The sequence below is a fragment of the Lepidothrix coronata genome, unplaced genomic scaffold (assembly GCF_001604755.1).
Source record: "Lepidothrix coronata isolate B3197 unplaced genomic scaffold, Lepidothrix_coronata-1.0 Scaffold0, whole genome shotgun sequence".
NCBI lineage: Eukaryota > Metazoa > Chordata > Aves > Passeriformes > Pipridae > Lepidothrix > Lepidothrix coronata.
The window spans coordinates 19,209,302-19,227,820 of NW_016690180.1; the positions used below are offsets into that span (position 1 = coordinate 19,209,302).

The 18,519-nt window shown below is 41.5% G+C and overlaps 1 protein-coding gene across 2 annotated transcripts in view; it reads right to left on the reverse strand.

Annotated features, from left to right (window-relative positions):
- Positions 1-18,519, reverse strand: part of C1QTNF7 (C1q and tumor necrosis factor related protein 7) — a 50,667-nt gene that overhangs the window by 15,844 nt on the left and 16,304 nt on the right. The window lies entirely within an intron of this gene.

The window sequence follows — 18,519 nt, forward strand, 5'->3', positions numbered from 1 at the left end:
TCTAACAAGAATGCAGTACAGCTGCAAAAACTGCAGCTGCCTGTCATTGTGTTATCTGGCCTCTGCCCATTGTAGTGATCGTCATTCTGCTAGACTTAAAAGCCAAGGAAAGTAGTAAAAAGTAAACATAATGTTTTTCTAGGAGACATTGGCAGCTTTTAGAGGAACTAAAAAAGCCTTTTGAATTCATCAAAGCTGCATAAACTCTCATGTGTTTGCTACAGACAACTCAAAGGACAGTCTTTCAAATACTCTATAAAATACTGCTTTCCTTGGCACACATTTAACAAAACAATCATGGTTTCTTAATACAGATGTGTCTCATTATTATTCATAATCAAGTTTGTTTATTTATCTGTTTTAACCTCAGACTGTCAGACTGTGCAGGCTCTTGCTTTACTCTCCATGAGTAGCCAGCTCTACGCAGCGGTGTCACTGATGAAGGCATGTCCTCCCAGCCACAGCTCTGGCTGGGTTACAGGGTGATGACATTTGCCATTCCTTGTCAGAGTGCTTTCCCTCCTCCTCCTCCGCCTGTGCCTGCCAGCACAGAACTCCCCTATCCTCACTGGGCTCCTGACATAGCTGAGTTCTCTTCCCAGCAACAGGAGCCCAAAAGTCAAAATCTGTTCTGCTCCCAATGGACATATAAGACCCTTTTTTCCTTTGTTCCCTGTCCATTGGTTGTCCTGTGGGTTTTTCAGTTTAATTGCCAGAGAGTGAGGCTGGAGGTGAGGGGAAAGGAGAGATACAGCAGCATTCAAAGCCCAAGGGAAGGCTGAGCCACCCTAGTGCATCTCTATATCTCCCTCTAGATTGCCACGATGTGCACAGGGGACAGAAAGGGGTACCAGTCTAAAGAGCTGTGTGGTGGCAGGGAGGTGGCAATGTGAAGGGTTGTTTCCTCTGCATGATGCTACAGCTGATTGAGTTGGAAAAAGGCTGGGAAAAGCCTTTAAATGGAAATCTCAGACATGGACCTTGTTTTTCCTGCCAGAAGTAGAGACTTTGTTGTTGTGAATGTTGAAGCTGTGGTGAGCCTAGATGTCATAATCACCTCTCCCTGGCAGTAAGCCAGCCTGTTGAAAGGCCATGGGGGTGTAGGGCATAGTTGCGAGCCCCACTCACTGTCACTGTCTTCTCTTCAATTGTGGGCTTTTGAAGACTAGTCCTCTCTTTTGGGCCCTGGAAACTGAGATGCTGTGCAGGTGGTACCACTTGTGCAGAAATAATGGCAGCCAAAACAGCCTCCTCTCCAGGGACCCTCAGCTGTGGAGAGAGGGCAGCAATGACTCACCCTTGCACATTAGCAAACATAGTGGGTTTGGCAAAAACAAGGGTCCCGTTAACCAAAGAGTTTGTTCTGGTTTGGAGTTTCATCTCTTAGCTATGGGCTTCCTTTTTTCTTTAGTTTTTTAAACCTTTCATGTTTCTGCCTTTTTGACGGGTGTAGCAGTGAGGCCTGGGGAGAGCCAGGGCCTCTGCAGCTCATTCCATGTCCAAAGGCACGAAGAGCCGGAGGTAGACAGGCAGCCAAGGTCTGCTGTGTGTAGTGGATGGTATAGACACAATACTGCTGCTGTTTACAGATGCTCAGCTTCCTTTTAATATCTCAGAGGAAACAGTGAATGTAGCCAGAGATTGTGCAACTCCCCCTGTGGTAAACAAAAGGGGAGCTTGTGCACTTGGAAGAATTATATGTGCTCCGAGAGTGGGAAGTGGACAGGATCATATGGGGAGCAGCAGAACATGGCTGAGGCTCCTCAGCCTTCTCACCTGCAATAGCAGCTAAAATTACAGTGGGCAGAGGCCAAATGGAGGCTTTGTGCAGCATCCCTCTTACCCGTCAACTTGTACAACTTCCCAGACACAGCAGACAGCTCATGAACCCTGAGACCTCCCTGTCTGATTGTGTACATGCCTGTTTACCATCCTGGTCTAGTCTGAATACCAGGAAAAGGCCAAGGGCACATGAAGTCCAATCTGACCATTTGATGAGTTACCAATACTATTCTCTCTGTAAAAAAACCAGAAATTTTTTGAAGGGCATCTGTTCCCTTCAGCTTATTGGTTGCTTCTTGCTGTGGCCTGTCTGATCTTTATCCAGTTGGATAAAGCAGCTCCAGCATATCAGGGGGTTTCATTGCTCATGGTCTTCCCTCATTCTGATTTACTTTTATTGCAGCCTAAAACTTGTAAACCTTTGACTCTTATTTACAAATAGACAGCCTGGATAACATTAGGAAATATAAACAGTGTTCTCCTTGAAAATCCTATTGTAAATACAGATTTGTAAAGACCAATTTTATCTCTATCATCTGAAACTAGTTAAAATTCCAATTGTTTTTCTTAAAAAGGATTTTAGCAAGGCATAGTAAGTAAGAGGTACATTAAAATAATGTAAACTGTAGGCTTTTATTAAGAGTTTAGAAAAAAATCTATTAGAGACCTGCATTATCTGCAGACTCCAAATGGTACTGAAAAGGCAATGGTGCTCTCAGTTGTCATAGATGATTTTGGTTTTGTTTTAAGCTGTGTGATATGTTTTTCTAATGTTTATGCACAAAACTTGCATTGTTTTATCTTCAAATAATTTGGTTGGATAAATGCCAGATCCTTAGAGGACATTCTAATTCATCTAGAATCAATCCATTTATTTTTATCTGGCCTAAACTGGCATAAGGAGTTATATAAACTAAGGATATAGTTAGTCTCTTGCTGCAGAAACGTGTGTAGCTATTTAAAATGTAACTATCCCTCCGCAGTTTGTTGCTGCTGTTCTGCTTTGGCTCCCTTTGTTTGTAGATTTGCCACTTCTATAGGCTGTTTAATCCATTCAACACTGCATTAAATTACGTGAGGAGCATCTACATGCTTTGCTATCCAGTACTGTTGTGTAGGGGAACATAAGAGCCAGAAGGATAAGGGAAGGTTTCCCATGCAGTAAATGACCAGGGTGTGGTACAGTGTAAACCATTCCTGAACTCATTGGACCCACTGAAATCACCCATTTGAGCTGAGACACTGGACTTTGTATGGCTGCAGGAACACATTCCTCCCACTACCCCTTCTGCAGCTGTGGCCATGCTGGGCAGGAGATCCCAGGTGGCAACTTCATAAACAACCTCATCAGGATTCATTAGACATACTTGTCAAAAGTTTAAGATTCTAGCATGGCTGATGCATCCTCCTTTCCTTCTGGCCACTTTGCAACTGGGGCAGGTGAAAACGATTTTTATCCATCACTGTTGTTTGCAAGGTGAATGGGAGCCAAAGCACTAAAAGTATCCAGATGGGTGCTTGTGCTGGTCTAATTTAATCAGTTTTGAAACATCTCTTTAGGCTGTGGGCAGATGTTCTATTTGTAGAGAGCTGTGCCAGATGAAGATTACAAGCCACACTGCTGGAGGTTATTGCCCTCGCAGCTCTGCTGGCACAGCCATCCCAGATCCTCTTCAGCCTAAAGAGGGTGCAGACATGCATGTCGGGTGATGGCTGGAGAGATCACTACCTGCCTGCCCATGCTGTCTTCCCTGGCACACAGTCTGAAGCACTCTGAAGTGTGTCTCCTGGCCTCTTTCAGTCAAAATGAACCAGGTTGGCCTGTCCAGTGGGAATAAGAGAGCTCTTGTTGCTTTGGTTCATTGTGCCTGGCAGGAAGTGGGGGAGCCCTAACTAGCACAGTGGACAAGCTTGGGTCAACACAGCTGAATCTGCACAAGGCCATCTATTTGCAGCCCTCCTATGCTGGGGTGGGAGCAGGATTTCCCGCTGCTGCAATCATGATGGGTGGCCTCTGGGTGAGGAGTTTTGGAGTGTGGCGGGGACTCGATGTCTTTGGACTGCTCATTTACCAAGGACTTGGCATTGGCTTGAGCTGGGGCCGCAGGGATGCTGAAGGATTGTCAAAGGCAGTCCAATCCAAACACGGAAGCTTTTCTCATCAAGCTGTTATATTTTTACCAAATGTGTTAATGTGTGTACAGACAAAGTATGACACAATGTTGACCAAGTCTGGTGAGCTGCTTAGCTTCACTTGGCCAGTACTATCTTAGCAGATGGTATTAAACTTTCTATGTAACACTAAGGTCAGTTGTGACAAATGAACATGATTTTTGTATCTTAAACCCTATCAGCATTAGGAACTATCATGTTTATTCTCATGACTATTCTCAGCTAAAATGTTTTAGCTTAGAAGCACCTTAAATCCCTTATGAAATCATTTATGTGGCCATGACCTTAGCTATTGAGCTGACCTGTTTCAAGCATACTAAATTTCTGGTTTCTTCTTGGTGTTCAGCAATTTGCTTATTTTTAAAAAAGGCAGGTAGTGCTGTTTCAAATAAAAAGTAGGAAAAATATCACTATTGCTGATATTGCTGTCTGGCTTTCCTTAACTCTCCAAGACTGTTTTTAATTAAGCATATATGATGCAGTCTTTCCTTACTGCCCTTGCTAGGGGAATATTTCTTTTGATTGTGCTTTTAAAGTTTGGCTATGTGCAGAAATCAGTCCCTATCTGTGTTTTTTGAGAAGCAAATAAAAACATGGCTGAAAATAACCCCAGGTCCAAGCTCCACCCCTGAGCTCTTCTCTGAGTATTGCTTGTCCTCCCCGCTGGTGGGTCAGCCCAGTGGAGCAGCCGCTTACCTTCTCTAAGGCACCCAGTTATGTCCTTTTCCTCTGGAAACAAGTTACTAATATTCTGTGTATATAAGCTTATACTATTTATTGGTTGTTTCCTCAGTCCCCACAGTTTCCTTCACACTCTCCAAGCAGTGGAGGAAGTGTTCAGTATTCCACAGAAACATGGCATATATGTAAGCTGAGAGTGCTCCTGAGAATATCCATTTACTTAACTCTGTTTTCAGACCACTTCTTACTGCAGCTTTCCAGAGTTTTAGCGGCCCAGCTCACAATCACCCAAGTGAAACACTGGCAACAGGAGCAGCAAAAGAAAAAGGAACAAGCAGCCCTAAGCAGGGCTGGGGTTCTCAGAGCAGGAGCAAGATTTACTGTGGTACTGATGCTGGGTGGCATGCTGGGTCAGAGCTTGGCATCTAATTTTCTGCAACCACTAGGTGGCACAAAAAATGCTGTTGTAACATCAGCTTGTTCCTGGAAAATTACTTAAGTGTCAAGCTCATGCTGCAGTTTAAGGGGATTCTTATGTCCCTTTTCATCAGAGGTAGATTTTAATGTTTCTCTTAGATGCAAAAATGTATTGGTTGGAGTCATCCTGTTGAGTGGAAATTAATCTTAGCAGTAAAATTCAGCTTCGGATAGCAAGCACTGCTGGAGACAGTGCTATTCACAGGTGGAGGGTAACACGGCAGAAGATGAGGTGAAGGAAGGTTGCTCTGTTAATTGCATTACAGGACCAGGCACTAAGAAAAATTATCAGTTCTCCTCCTCGTGCTGATAACAATTCTCTTTTTAGCTTTGGGCAAATCACATAATCTGCTTCATTTCTCTATTTCCATATGGAAGGCAATGATTTCTTGCCCTACAGTGGTACCAGAGGAGTTAATTAATACTCATACCACACAAACAGAGAGAAGAAAGACACTAATGACTCATAAAAGCTACTTGCAAGGAAGAGCTGTCCTGGTCTGTCCATCCTGCAGCATCCAGCTATTGCTGTGACACTGTGATGGTTATAATATGATGATTGAGTATGGATAAATTTAAAACATACTGAAAGAAATGGACTAACTTTGTTGTTGTTGTTGTTCTCTTTTCAGTATAATTCCTAATAGGAATTTCATGTCAAGGGAAAACAACCTAGCTGCTGCTCTCCAAAGCCCCTCTGAGTCAAAGAAACAGCTTGATGCTGATGGATGGCGACTTGCATGGCCTGCCCCCCACCCACGGTCTGACTTTCCTCCAGCTGAGGGAAACTCTTACTTCCAATTGTAAGCGTTGGTGTAGTCTCTGGTTCGGTTGTTAATTCATAATTAAAATTCCTAGTTGCTCAGTGTGCTTTGCAGTTTCTGTGAAAGGAACTGGTTCTGGGTTTCTCAGTACAAGAGAGACATGGAGCTCCTGAAGAAGGTCTGGAGAAGGGCAACAAAGAAGGGACCGGAGTGTCTCTTTTACAAGGACAGGCTGAGGGAACCTGGTCAGTCTTGCGAAGAGGCAACTGAGAGGGGACCTCATCAATGCCTATAAGTACCTGAAGGGAGAGTGTCAAGAGGATGGATCCAGGCTCCTCTCGATGATGCCAAGCAATAGCACAAGAGGCAATGGACAGAAACTGGTGCACAGGAAGTTCCACCTGAATATGAGGAAGAACTTCTTTACTGTTGGAGTGACTGAGCACTGGGACAGATTGCCCAGAGAGATTGTGGAGCCTTGTAAAAGCTATCTGGACACAATCCTGAGTAATGTGCTCTGTTGCATCCTGCTTAAGCAGGGGGATTGGACTAGAGGACCTCCAGTAGTCCCTTCCAACCTTACCCATTCTGTGATTCTGTAACATCTCTTGTACATCTTCAGTGATTTTACCACTAAAATATGCAATCTGACTATAACGGCTTCTGATATTCCAGACCATAAACTAAGACATTTCTGAACACTATTAGGAGCTAAGTAAAAAGAGTAGAGAATCCATTGTAAATTATTAGTGACTGGGTAAATCCCAGCCCAGCAATTGGTACGACTGCTGTGGTCATGAGATGACATATTTCCTTACACTCTTCTCTTTATTGAGTGTAGTGGATATGGATACCCTAAGGAGAGAGAGGATTTTACAGGGTATACAGGGTACTACTTTTCACTGTTTAGAAAGAAAGGGTTTAAAGGTTCAGATAAGGACAGTATTGAAAAAAGAGAATTTGGCAGGATGCCCCTGAGAAAACAATGAACAATGATATTCAAGAATGCTTTATACACTGATTTCATTGCCAATGAAAAGAGACTGACTGTGTCTTCCCATAATCATAGAGGGTATTTATGGCATAAATGTAATTTTGGTTTATCTGAAACTGAGTTTTATCAGCTGTCCTTTAGCAAACTGAGGAATCAGACTGTGAATGAGAGAAACATGAAAACTGTCAGACCAAAACACACCCAACAAAACAAATGATTACTGATTGGCCTTGAAGAAAACTGAGAAAAACAATTTTCATAGCAAAAATAAGACACTGAAGTGCTGTAACTGCAGTGCCAAACTGATTTCCAACCACTCACAAGAGTATTGGCTTTGTTTTTCCAGCGATAAATTTAGTTTTTCCGCTTGTCCCCACTGCACATTTTAGTGACAATGTTGGAGACTTTTCAATTTCCATTAAAGACTTTAAACAGTAAATAAAGTGATCTTAGCACCCAATGGGAGAGGTAATGCAGTAGATAGAAGATATGTAGGAAAGAGTTTATACATTTTCTCTCTGAAGCCATACTGTGGCCAGGTGACAGCAAGCACTGCACAGCTTCAGGAGCATCCAGGAGTTCTTCACATGGACCAGAAAATCAAGGACATGTTTCACTGGCTTGTTTCCTTGCTCTGCTACTGCTGCAGTGCCCCTGTGCCTGGGCCTCCCTGGGTGTGATGCATCACCAGGGGTTGTATGGCAGTGCCTGTCCCCTATAGTGACATGCCTACTGTGTGTGTGCAGGGTGCGGAAAAAAGTGTCTTGGGTTCCAGCTTTGAATGCTAGCGTTAGGATCATAATCCTTTGGGACCCATGACTTGCCCCCACTCATAGCTAGGCCTTGCCCACATTCACTAAGTAAGTACAGTGCTCTCCTCATGGCCAGAGACTATGTGGGGCAGTTAGTCATCATGGCAACCTGAAGAAAGTGTTTTATTATCTGGAAAACAATGCTTTATACAGGAAATATGATAATACATCCAGCAACAGTACTGACTTTTAGCCCTTAGCATCATTTTGTCCCAAATAATTAGCTTCTGATACTGTTTCTTTTCTAGACACAGAAATCCTGGTATGTTGTTACTCCTCTAAATGGATCAAGATGAATCTCAAACCATAATAAAGTGATAGCAAATTATAGATCATTTTAGTTTAAGAAAAAAAGCTGAGATAGTCAGAGAAATTAAATGAAAGGGAAGAAAAACATCATAAAGAAAGACAAGCATTTGACAAAGAGCTATTAGACCTAAGAAATTCCCTTATTCTTACTGCTCAGGGAATGTATTTATTTTTCCCACGTAGAACATTCACAATACCTTATTTAGTAATATTTCAAGAAGATTTTTTTGCATCTGGCATTGAGTGCCATTGTTGCAATGTTCTGGCAGCATACTACACTGTAAAGCTGACACATTAGCATATTACAGAGATGAAAATAAGCGGGAGAAGGCTCAGAAAATTTTCAGTGCAAAGCACAGCCCTTGTTACCTCCAGCTCCACAGAGGTTTCATGCTGTAATGTCATTCTTCTGCTTTCTACTCCTCTGACTGTAAGCACAGACTTTTTTTTCCTTCTCATTTTTAATTTTTTTTTGTGAAAAGGTCATCAACTTCAAGTACATTGTATGTGTTGCAATGCATTACTATGTGGAAGCAGTGATATGAATCAAGTGAGGTATGGGCACTGGTATGGTCTTTAGGATTATGCAAGCTATAAGCACAGAAGCTGACCCAGATTGGACATGTAGTAATTTCTGAATCATCTTTAGTGGCATGAGTAGAATTGGATGGAGCTTTATAAGAGACTTACAACATTTTTCTATTTGTGCTTGTTACAGAAATTGCTATGCAACTGATCTTTAAGTGAAACAGTTTTCATTAATAGCTATCAAATACCACCCTGAGTGGTATTAATGAGGTCAATGCAGAGATTGAAAAATTATTATCAACATTTCTTATAACAGGCCAAAATATCCTTTTCATAAAGGAGATAGATAAAATAAATTTTGGTTCATGACATAATTGTTGTGTGTTATGAATTCTTTTTATTTAAAAAGTCTACATGAAATATTTCCAAACATAGTAGTGCATTCAGGAGTTAAAAAGACAAGACTGAGAAAGTCTAAGCTGACAGCAAAATACTATGACAAATAGAATGAGAAGTGTGAAATACTTCACAAAGTTCACTAAAGACTTTGCAATCGCAGTCCATTTTTATGGCCAACGTCCTCAGTGTCAATCACAAAAGACCAAAAGAGAGAGCGTGGAAGTTGTGAAGAAAGGAAATGCATTTTTAAATAATCCTCAGTAAATACCATTATTATTGGACTCTTAATAAGCATTCCGATAGGTTTTAACACACTGCATATATTGTCCATGTCCATTGGGATGTGATGTAAAATTAATGGACTACATTATGTTCTCATTGGCACTGGTGTAAATCCAGAGTAAGTCATTGGATTATATCATGATAATTTCCAGTTTTTCAAGGAGTAATCAAATAGAAATTGATCCAATGTTCCCTGACTCTCTCTTACAATCCTTTGAATAGGAACCACTCATAAATAGATAAATGAGAACATCATGCTCACTGCATGTTCTCCACTTCTTAATAAGAGAAAAAATAACACCACAATGTTTTTCCCCATGTGCCTTCTTAGTAGACCACGTCTCAGCATGAGAATTGCAAAGTAGTGCCAGCCTCAATGATCCTGTGTTCTAAGAAAAACAAAACTGGTGGGTCTGGGGAGCAGAGGAAGCTTAACTGTGAAATCTGAAGCCATCTGCCACCTGAAGGAATGCCAGGGCACAAGAGAAGTGACATGAAAGTATCTGATCATGGTCAGCTCAAAAGTAAGGAGAGCAACAGAGAAAGATGTGAAATGAGAGGAAACTGCCACTGGAGGCCTCCGAGTGCTGGATACTGGGGTAAATAAAGATTTCAGTGACAGAAGCAGGAACTATTGCTCAAAAGTACAAAATCCAAGTCCTACCCAAGGCAAATCCCCAGAGGGGCTGTCTGCCTTCAAGTGCTGCAGTCCAGCTCGCACCTTGCTGCATTTAGTGTGACGCTGCTTACAAAGGGAACAGGCTGGGCATGGCTAAGCTCTCCTTCTCCTTGCCAGTGAAACACACAGCAATCTAATGTACAAGCTGTCCGCCTATTTTATTTCCTAGCAAACACTCAGCTTCTCTGAGCGGACTCACCATTTCCCTGCCATGTAAGTGGACACGCAGTGGTGCCTAGGAAGAGTATGGTGTGTAAGACACACAGAATGGAAAGCATTTTGTCTTGTCTTCAAAAAATGATGCTACAGCACAGTCCAGAGGTGAATCAGGCCCTACAGAAATAGCATGACTGAGCAGCTACAGGCAGACATGGACCTTTTTACTGTGGATTTCATTACCATGGGATCTACTCCACTGTCTGCCACAATCTGGTGTTGGCAAAGCAAAGATGCTGGTAGAAGGGCTTTGCATTCCTAAATGATTGAATCAAAAAAGCAGAGCATAAACCCCACAGGCAACATGCCTGGCATGAGGTTTATTTTTACTGTGTGACTTCAAGCACTGGAATGTCCTGAACCAGTTCCAGAAGGGTTAACGCTTTCATGCCTCACAGCCTGGCCAGGCAGCACACCCAGTGCTGAGGGTATGGGCTGTATCCTCGTTTTTCTTATACCTCAGTTATCAAAATAGCCACGCCTTTCCTGCCTTCCTTAGCTCACCATTCCTCTGGGGCCTTCTTGAATTATCACTCCCACATCTCGTCTTCCTTGTCCAGTCTTGTTCCTAGAAACTTCCCTTCTTCACTGTGGCTGAGACCCACTGCCACCCAGCTCACAGCACTGACTGGGCTCCCCAGCTTGCTGCTAGTGGGCCCATGTGAGCCCAGATGACCAATTTCTACTTTCAGACATTAGGAAATCAACACTCATGTGTTCATCACTGGGTTTTTCACTTGGGGAAGTGTTGCCTTGCATTACCTTCAGAGACAGAGACAGTTTTTGTTGTTTAGAGCAGAGCTAAGCATCTAAAAGACACATGACAAGCCACTTGTACTAACAAAAGGCAACACTGCTGGCAGATTCTTGCTTATGTGTTCCCTGGAAAGTGGGAAATGTTAGTAGAAACAGAGAAAGTGGGAAATGTTAGTAGAAACAAAATTTGTTTGCTGTAATCTGCTGATTATACCTGATCTTCTAAAATACGTGCTCTCTATCCAGGACTCTAAAATCCCAGTTCTGAGCAACTACAGTCACCTCTTCTCATTTTAAAACTTTTGCAAGGTGGTAGGACTGAGCACGTTGTGTTTCATCCTGGGTTTTCTTATGTTTCTTTCTAATGGAAAAACTAAGAGGCCACTACTGGAAAACTCTGTAAGTGATAGGACTTTTCCAAGGTCTGCTGTCACAGCTTTCATTTTTTTCCAGTCAATGCCACTTCGACAAGTCCTGGTGCCCTGTAGACTTCCACATTGCATTGCCATCCCAGATGGGGTTCTTTTCTCCAAAGTGTTCCAATTCTCTTTCTAAAATCAATTTTTGCATTTCCCGCCTAGGCAGGGACTTTGAACAACTTCTATTTGAAGAGACAAGACAGTTGAACAAGAAAAGAAGTGTTGTTCAGGAACCGAGACAAAAACAGCTTGCTCAAGGGCACAGAGGAGCTTTCCAGCAATAAAAGGCATGAAAACAGGTACTCACTCTGTAGCTTTTCCATAAAACACTTCCTTTGTTCAGAGAAGCAATAAAGCATCACAATTGTGAAGTCATCATAATCTCAAGTTTTAAGTGGATGTCTTTTAAAGGAAAAAAACCCACATATGCATCATCTTTAACCCCTCACTATCCATGGAGTCCATCTTCCTCTCATAAGTGAGCAGGAATTAACATTTCTGTAGTTCTAATAAGAACCCATTATTTAGAAGCATAACCCCATCTCAGCCACCACCAGAGATCTATACCAAGCACAGCAAATTTATTCATTAGATTTATCCTATATTTATTAACAGCCCAGCTCAGAAAAAGAGTCAGTGACAAAAACCATCTGGAATAAACATAATGGAAAACAAACAATGTAATATATTCCGTCACTCCAGTCTAATTGCACTGTTTGGTGAAAATACAAGTGACAATTTACAAGCCAAACTCTTATTAAAGGGAAAAATGAGCTGTGCGGGGAAGCACAAATCAAAGTAACTAATCAACACAGACAACACATTCAAGGATTTAAGAGCCAAGGTACGGCAGTCTTTTATTCCTCCTTGTTTTCAATTTGGGAGACCTGCTGTGATGTTGCAGTACATTTTATGTTATACACCTATTTATGCAACACTGGAGAGAAGCATGTCTCTGAGTGTTGTCTTATTCTTCACCAGCTTCATCCTGTGACTTTTGGGTTTAAAAAGTTCTTATCCTATCACTTAAGCTGGGAGCAAGGTGAACTGTCTGAGGCAACAGCTTTCTTTTAAGGCAACTCTCCTCTTTTAGCATATAATAAAAGCTTGGAATTAAGGATAGAGTTAGAAAAGGTTGGAGTTAGCTAAAAGCAATGCCAGTTTGATATGAAACAAATTCTTATTGAGTGAATTGGTTCAGCAAGAGAAAAAGGAAGGAGATCTCTCCTTCCCATGCAAGAATCTGAACAACACATGGCTGCTGTCCATGAGCTGTTTCAGCTTGGAAGCTGGAACTGACTCATTAGATGCATCTGGTGTCCCCAGGGAAGCAAAAGAAAACACTGGCAGCAATGAAGAAAAGATGGTAGAAGCTATCTGAAGCAGAAATCGGCCAAACACCCTGTCTGCATTAGAGCATCATCTTCAAGAACAGCATTGGGCACCAGCACGAAAACTGAGCACTCAAAAACGTAGCAAAGGGGTACAGTACGTAACACACCTTTTGTCTTGGGAAAGAAATCCCATAATCTGGAAAATACCACCTCAAACCAACAGGGAAAAATATTAAGACTTCATTACAACAACAGGCAACAGGCTAGCATTGCAGTGAAATCAATGCGAGCAAATATGCATACAGAAGTGTGGTCGTAGCTTCCATAAATGTAGAAAAATATGATTTATAAAATCCTACACTAAGAAATTGTGTTAGTGAGGAGATGTTGAAGAAGTTTTTTTCAGTATTTCTATGATAAAAAAAGAGTGAGAAAGAGCTACACCAAGGGGGACGAAGATGTCAAAAGCCCCACATGTTGCTTTTTCTGCTGTAAGGAGAGGGATCACCAGTTACCACCACCCCACATGTTGAGGTGCCTCTCTGGACTTTCATGTCCCTTTCTTGACTGCAAGAATCCAATATTCTTTCATATTTTGGAAATGGCATTGTAGTTCAAAGACCTTCTCTCATGAGATTGTCTCAGAAACAACATTTATCAATGAGAAGGCATTTAATATTTCTCACAGAACTGTTATTTTTCTGGAACAGGGTCTAATGGTCTGTTTCAGGGTCCAGCAGGCCCTGAAACCTAGCTTGTTCTCAATCATAATGTAGCCTTATTCTCAGCAGGAAAGCTGATAACATGCAAGCTTTTGTAATAGCTCATGTCTATGGAAAAACGTCCAAAACTTAGTTTCTGCACCTGCTGTTTTCAGAAAGAAATAGGTGTGACATCCCTTTCTCCTTGAAGAGGTGATGTCATAAATGTGGCCACAGTGGTATGTTTCTTCATTTAAGAGGCAAGGTGAAAAGTTAGAGAAATACACCCCTGAGAATTTTGAAATTTCAATGCTCCATAAAGGACAAAAGTTTTATTGCCAGCTTACTGTAGATCCATCTCTCTAGAGCCTCATTGCATCATCTGTATTAGCATGCAAATCAAGATGACATAGCTGTTGCTGACTAATTTCAAATGCAATATTCACAGCGCAGATTCACTGTTGGGATTGTCTTTGGCAACAACTTCATCTATCTCTGCATGCTGTTGACCTGAAACTATAATTTTCTTCAACTAGTAAGATAAACACGAGGATGACTCTTTTCCTCATGTGCTGAGTTCATGCCTATTCTCAAAAAACAGTATTTGAGTCACCTGTCAAACCCCACAGGTATTGTATTCATTTACATCTTTCTTCTTCTAACTACTTTGATTTAAACAGAATCCCCAAAAATTGTATTTGTTTTTTCTCTGATTTCCACTTAAGATATAGGAAATTAAATAATGTTCAAAAATGGGTATAGATAAAAGAAGGATGACTGCCCATTTATAGATTACAAAATTCTAGGTGTCTGTAGTGTCTGTCAATAATTTTAATGACAAAATATCTTAATTATCAGTTAATATGGATTCTTACCCTCTTGTTCTATGACCACTGGTGGTCAGTCTAACTAGGGAATCTGAAAATTTTCCTTCCTGAACAAGGAACGGTCATGAATCCAGAGCATTTTCTTTAAGGAGCAGAACATAGCAGCCACAGTATGATCAACTCAACATAGTCACATAGAGTCCAAGTCTTCAGCTTTGTAACTGGGGATCATTCTGCCCATCTGGGATGCCCAGGCACTTGTTTTGTTGCCCTCTTGAACTCTGAGGGATTTTTGTAGTCCTCCAGGACTCCCTAGTCTGGATTTTTTCCTCTAAGGGAGGAGATTCAGGGGACATGCTAATGACTGTGCAGGTAGGGGGGAGGTTGTCCATGCACCCAGAGGCAGTAATCAGAGCATGCTGGCACTGCCCTTGCTATTGCAACCCTGGGATGCTGAATCTGGTTCCCCACTGTCACAAAAAAACCCAAACAGTCCTAATGCTTTCTTTTGACTTCCAGCACTGCCACCTTTCCCCACATGCCCCATCAAAGGCTTTCAGTGCTGTCAAGGATCGGAACTACTGATAGCTGACAAAGTCAATTTGTGGTGAACACAGAAATTTTTCTCAATGTTTTCAAGGACTTCACAGGGACAAGGCAGCTGAGATACTGAGCTATCTCAATGAACTATCAACAGCCCCTCAAGGCAGAAACTACTTGCTAGAGCAGCAGCTGACAAACTGAAAGAGAGATGACATTCAAAGACAGAATTGTTTTAGTTACCATGTAGTCTGCTTCAATATTATTTTAGAAAAAGCTGGGTGCAGATCTTACATTACTGTAACTGCAGATTTCAGGAAACATCTCAAAAGCCACAGAGGATATCTTAAAAATATAACAGAAATAATTCCCTCTGGAATAGCAGATTCCCCCCCTGCCCAGCAACATTTAAGATATCAAGTGTGTTAGTTACTTCACTGGACTGCAGAAGTTGGCAGTCACTCAAAGTTGCATTAACTAACATCAGTTGATAGCCTCTGTTCCAGCAGGTTCACAACAAAAAATTCATGTTCCCATTACAACCCTCCATTGCAGCAGCTCACTTAGAGCAGCTTCCAGACTTGCTTCACATCTGCAAACTGGCATTTCAGTGCATTGCTTCCTTGCTGCCAAGAGTTTTTCCATTACAGGCACCACAGTCCTGGTAACTGGTCTCAGCTCTCCAAACAGGTCCGATGTGGATATTTTGCTACTTATGGGTCAGTTTTGCTGATTGTCTTGTCAACACTTCTGTTGAGAACTTTCTGGCAGGTTTGGAGGGTTTATTTCTACCTCTGACCCAATGGGATGATTATAGGCACACAGGACTGTGTCAAGGATTAAAAGCTGTTTTCTTTCCCTCTTTACAAAGAACCTGTTTATTTATGTGTGGCAATGAATGGACATATACTTTCAGAATTCAGGAAAACTACCTTCAGTTTTCTCTATCTTCATACTCAGTCCTCACATCTGTAAGGCCAAGAGGTGGTATCCAGGGACATAAATACACATGTGCTGAAGTGTTGCACAAGACCAGTAATGGATAGCAGAGCTTCACAGAGAGAAAGAGATCTTGAGATAGACACAAGAGAAGTCTGTCGCACATCAGAAGGTAATCTCTTCATATTGCAAGAATTTATTAAGGAGAGACACTCTCTGAGTTAACGCTGCTGCCAGGTAGCCTGTGGTCTTTGAAGTCTTTGAACATTTGCAGTCTTTAAATAATTTGAATTGTCAGAAAGAAAAACGGTCTGTCAATCAGAAGTTTTCACAACTTCTTCTCATTTATATGTAGATTTCTAAACCTGAAAACCTGATATTGTCAAACAATATACTAAAATAGAACTCTTCAACTTTAACAATTTTTTTTTCTTTTCTCTTTTCTTTTTAACTCTTCAGTATTGGATACAGAAGAGATCTCAAATCTTCCAAAGTGGAACTGGAGGAAATGCTCTCTTTAGGCAAAATTCTAGGTTTGATCAGTCCACTTTTGTTTTGGGTACTAACTGGTCCCAGAAGATGTCTGGGTGAGGAAACCACCAGGAAATGCATAGCATTAGGCAGCAATTAAATGCCAGGCACTAATTAAAGCATCCATTAGCCTTGGGTAACAGTTTACAGGGGTCGTCAACCTTCATGCTTTGCTTACATTGTGATCTACTTTGCTTGTACCTGCAGAGATGGGGATTAGACACTGAAATCCAAACAGGGGGACAGTTTGGTCCATCAGCTGTGCTGGGGCATGCTGTCCCCATCAGGCCCCTTCTGCATCCCAAGCTTTCTCTACTCCAGAAAGGATGAACACTAGCCATGGTGTTTATGGAGTAAAGAGAGGCTGATTTGAGGTGCAAAAAGAGGAAAACCTGTATTCTGGAATAGTCTGGGATTAAGGGTTACCATATCCTGAATAAGTGAGAAAGGAAAAGGTTTCACGAAGTATTGGAGAATGAGGGAAAAAGAGAAGGAAAGAGCATATCCTGCATCATCACTGAGCTCTTCTAACACCTCTCCAGCACTATGAACCCTTCAAAAGCCTTTTCAAAGGTGGAGGCAAAAGCTCCAAAGCTTGGTTGAAATGAGGCATTTCTTTTCTTTCAAGTCAGGCTGGTGCCTTGTGTAAAGACTGGGTCCATGCAATAACATCTCTTATGTCATTATAATTAACAAAGCCTTTGATAATATGTGCAATAATCCATACTTAAGATCAACTAAGTCAAGTTTAAACAGTTCACACATGTCACAGACTGTCTCAAGTGATTTCTTTAAAAAGCAAACTCTTCAAGTGTGAAAGTCAGGCAGAGAGGGAGAAAAGAACTACAATTTTTAGAGCAGTAAACTGATATCCAATAGCAAAACATTTGGATGAAACCGTGTATATGACTTCTTTTCCTTGAAAGAAAATTATTTGAGATCTATTCTTTCAATTTTTGTTCTCAAATTTATTCCCAATATAAGATCTCATGTTCTTAGATACTCCACTCATCAGATTTCATAGCTGTACCTCATGAAAATGAAACTGTAGAATAAAAAAGATCAAAAGATTTTGCTCAGTTGTTTCCATAGGCACTACCTTATTTCTTCTGGGAAATTGTGCAAGGGGAAGATTTCAGCCTGCTCCCAGTACACATCAGAGTGAGAAAGCAATTCACAAGTGAGGCAGCTCCTTTTACTCTTTTTGTTGCTTATTCTCTTTGAGCTCACATCAGACTAGTGCATTTTGCAGTTGGTTTGTAACTTGAAAACAAAAGTTGAATGATTGGATGAAAATATGTCATAACAAATAATCCTAAAAAACATGTGGTTTATTGGTTTTCAAGCTAGGAAGTGACATCAAGCATCCAGATACGGATACTTTTCATTTAGTGCACGAGTACTGCATAGTAAGACAGAGTACATTCCTCTCCGTAAAATATATGCAAAACTATTTAAAGATGTTAAAATTCAAAGCCATAACCATCTGCTTATCACAGACATCTGTTGCTTCAAAGCAAAGGACTATATGAAAGGTTCAGAAAGCTTTAGAAATCAAAAGATGCATTTGCCAAGAGACTAATGGAACACATGAATATACATAAATTCAAAAACTATAACAAACTGCTGTTTTCTCCCTGGAGTGCCATTGAACCAGCTAGGTATGAGAGAGCTGTGTTGCAAAGAAAAAAGCTCTCACCCATCCCTGTACTGAAAATTAAACTTTTTGTCATTCCCCAAACAATCTTTGAAAAACAACATGTTCTTCCTCCATCATCAGAGAAGTCTGAATTTCACACCAGCCCCACTCATCTCTGACTCGCTCCTGCCAGTGCACCTTCAAGATGTGATTCTTTGTCTCTCTGCAAACTTCTTTGTACAGAGCCTTTCTCCATTGTTGCTCAGGGAGGTGACACCCCAGTGTCACTGGAAGCAGCACACTGCAGATCTGCAGCCCAGCATGTCCATTAATTTCCTTGCTGTTTAGGCACCCAGGTCTGGCTGTCTGGATGAAGACAAGGAAGGCTTTTCCGTTGCCTTCAATGAATCATGGGCATCTCTGCCAATGGACAGTGCCCCTCTCCCCATGCAGATCTTGCATTGCCATGGAAATAAATAAATCAAGAGGAGGGCTGGGAGAGGTAGAAAGCTATTTAGGGCAGCATCCATGTTCCTCTGGGCACCTGATGCAAGAGGAGATTGCAGCAATGTATCTGCAAAAGATAAAGCTAGTATTGCCCTGTGGGTCTGTGGCAGATTTTTGTTGTGAGGATTGGAAGGCAGGATTTGCATCTGTCAGACATGTGGGTTTGGAGGGAAGGGCCTGCTAAAAGTTGTTGCAAACTGGGAAAAAGTGTGAGGCAAATAGGAGGTACAA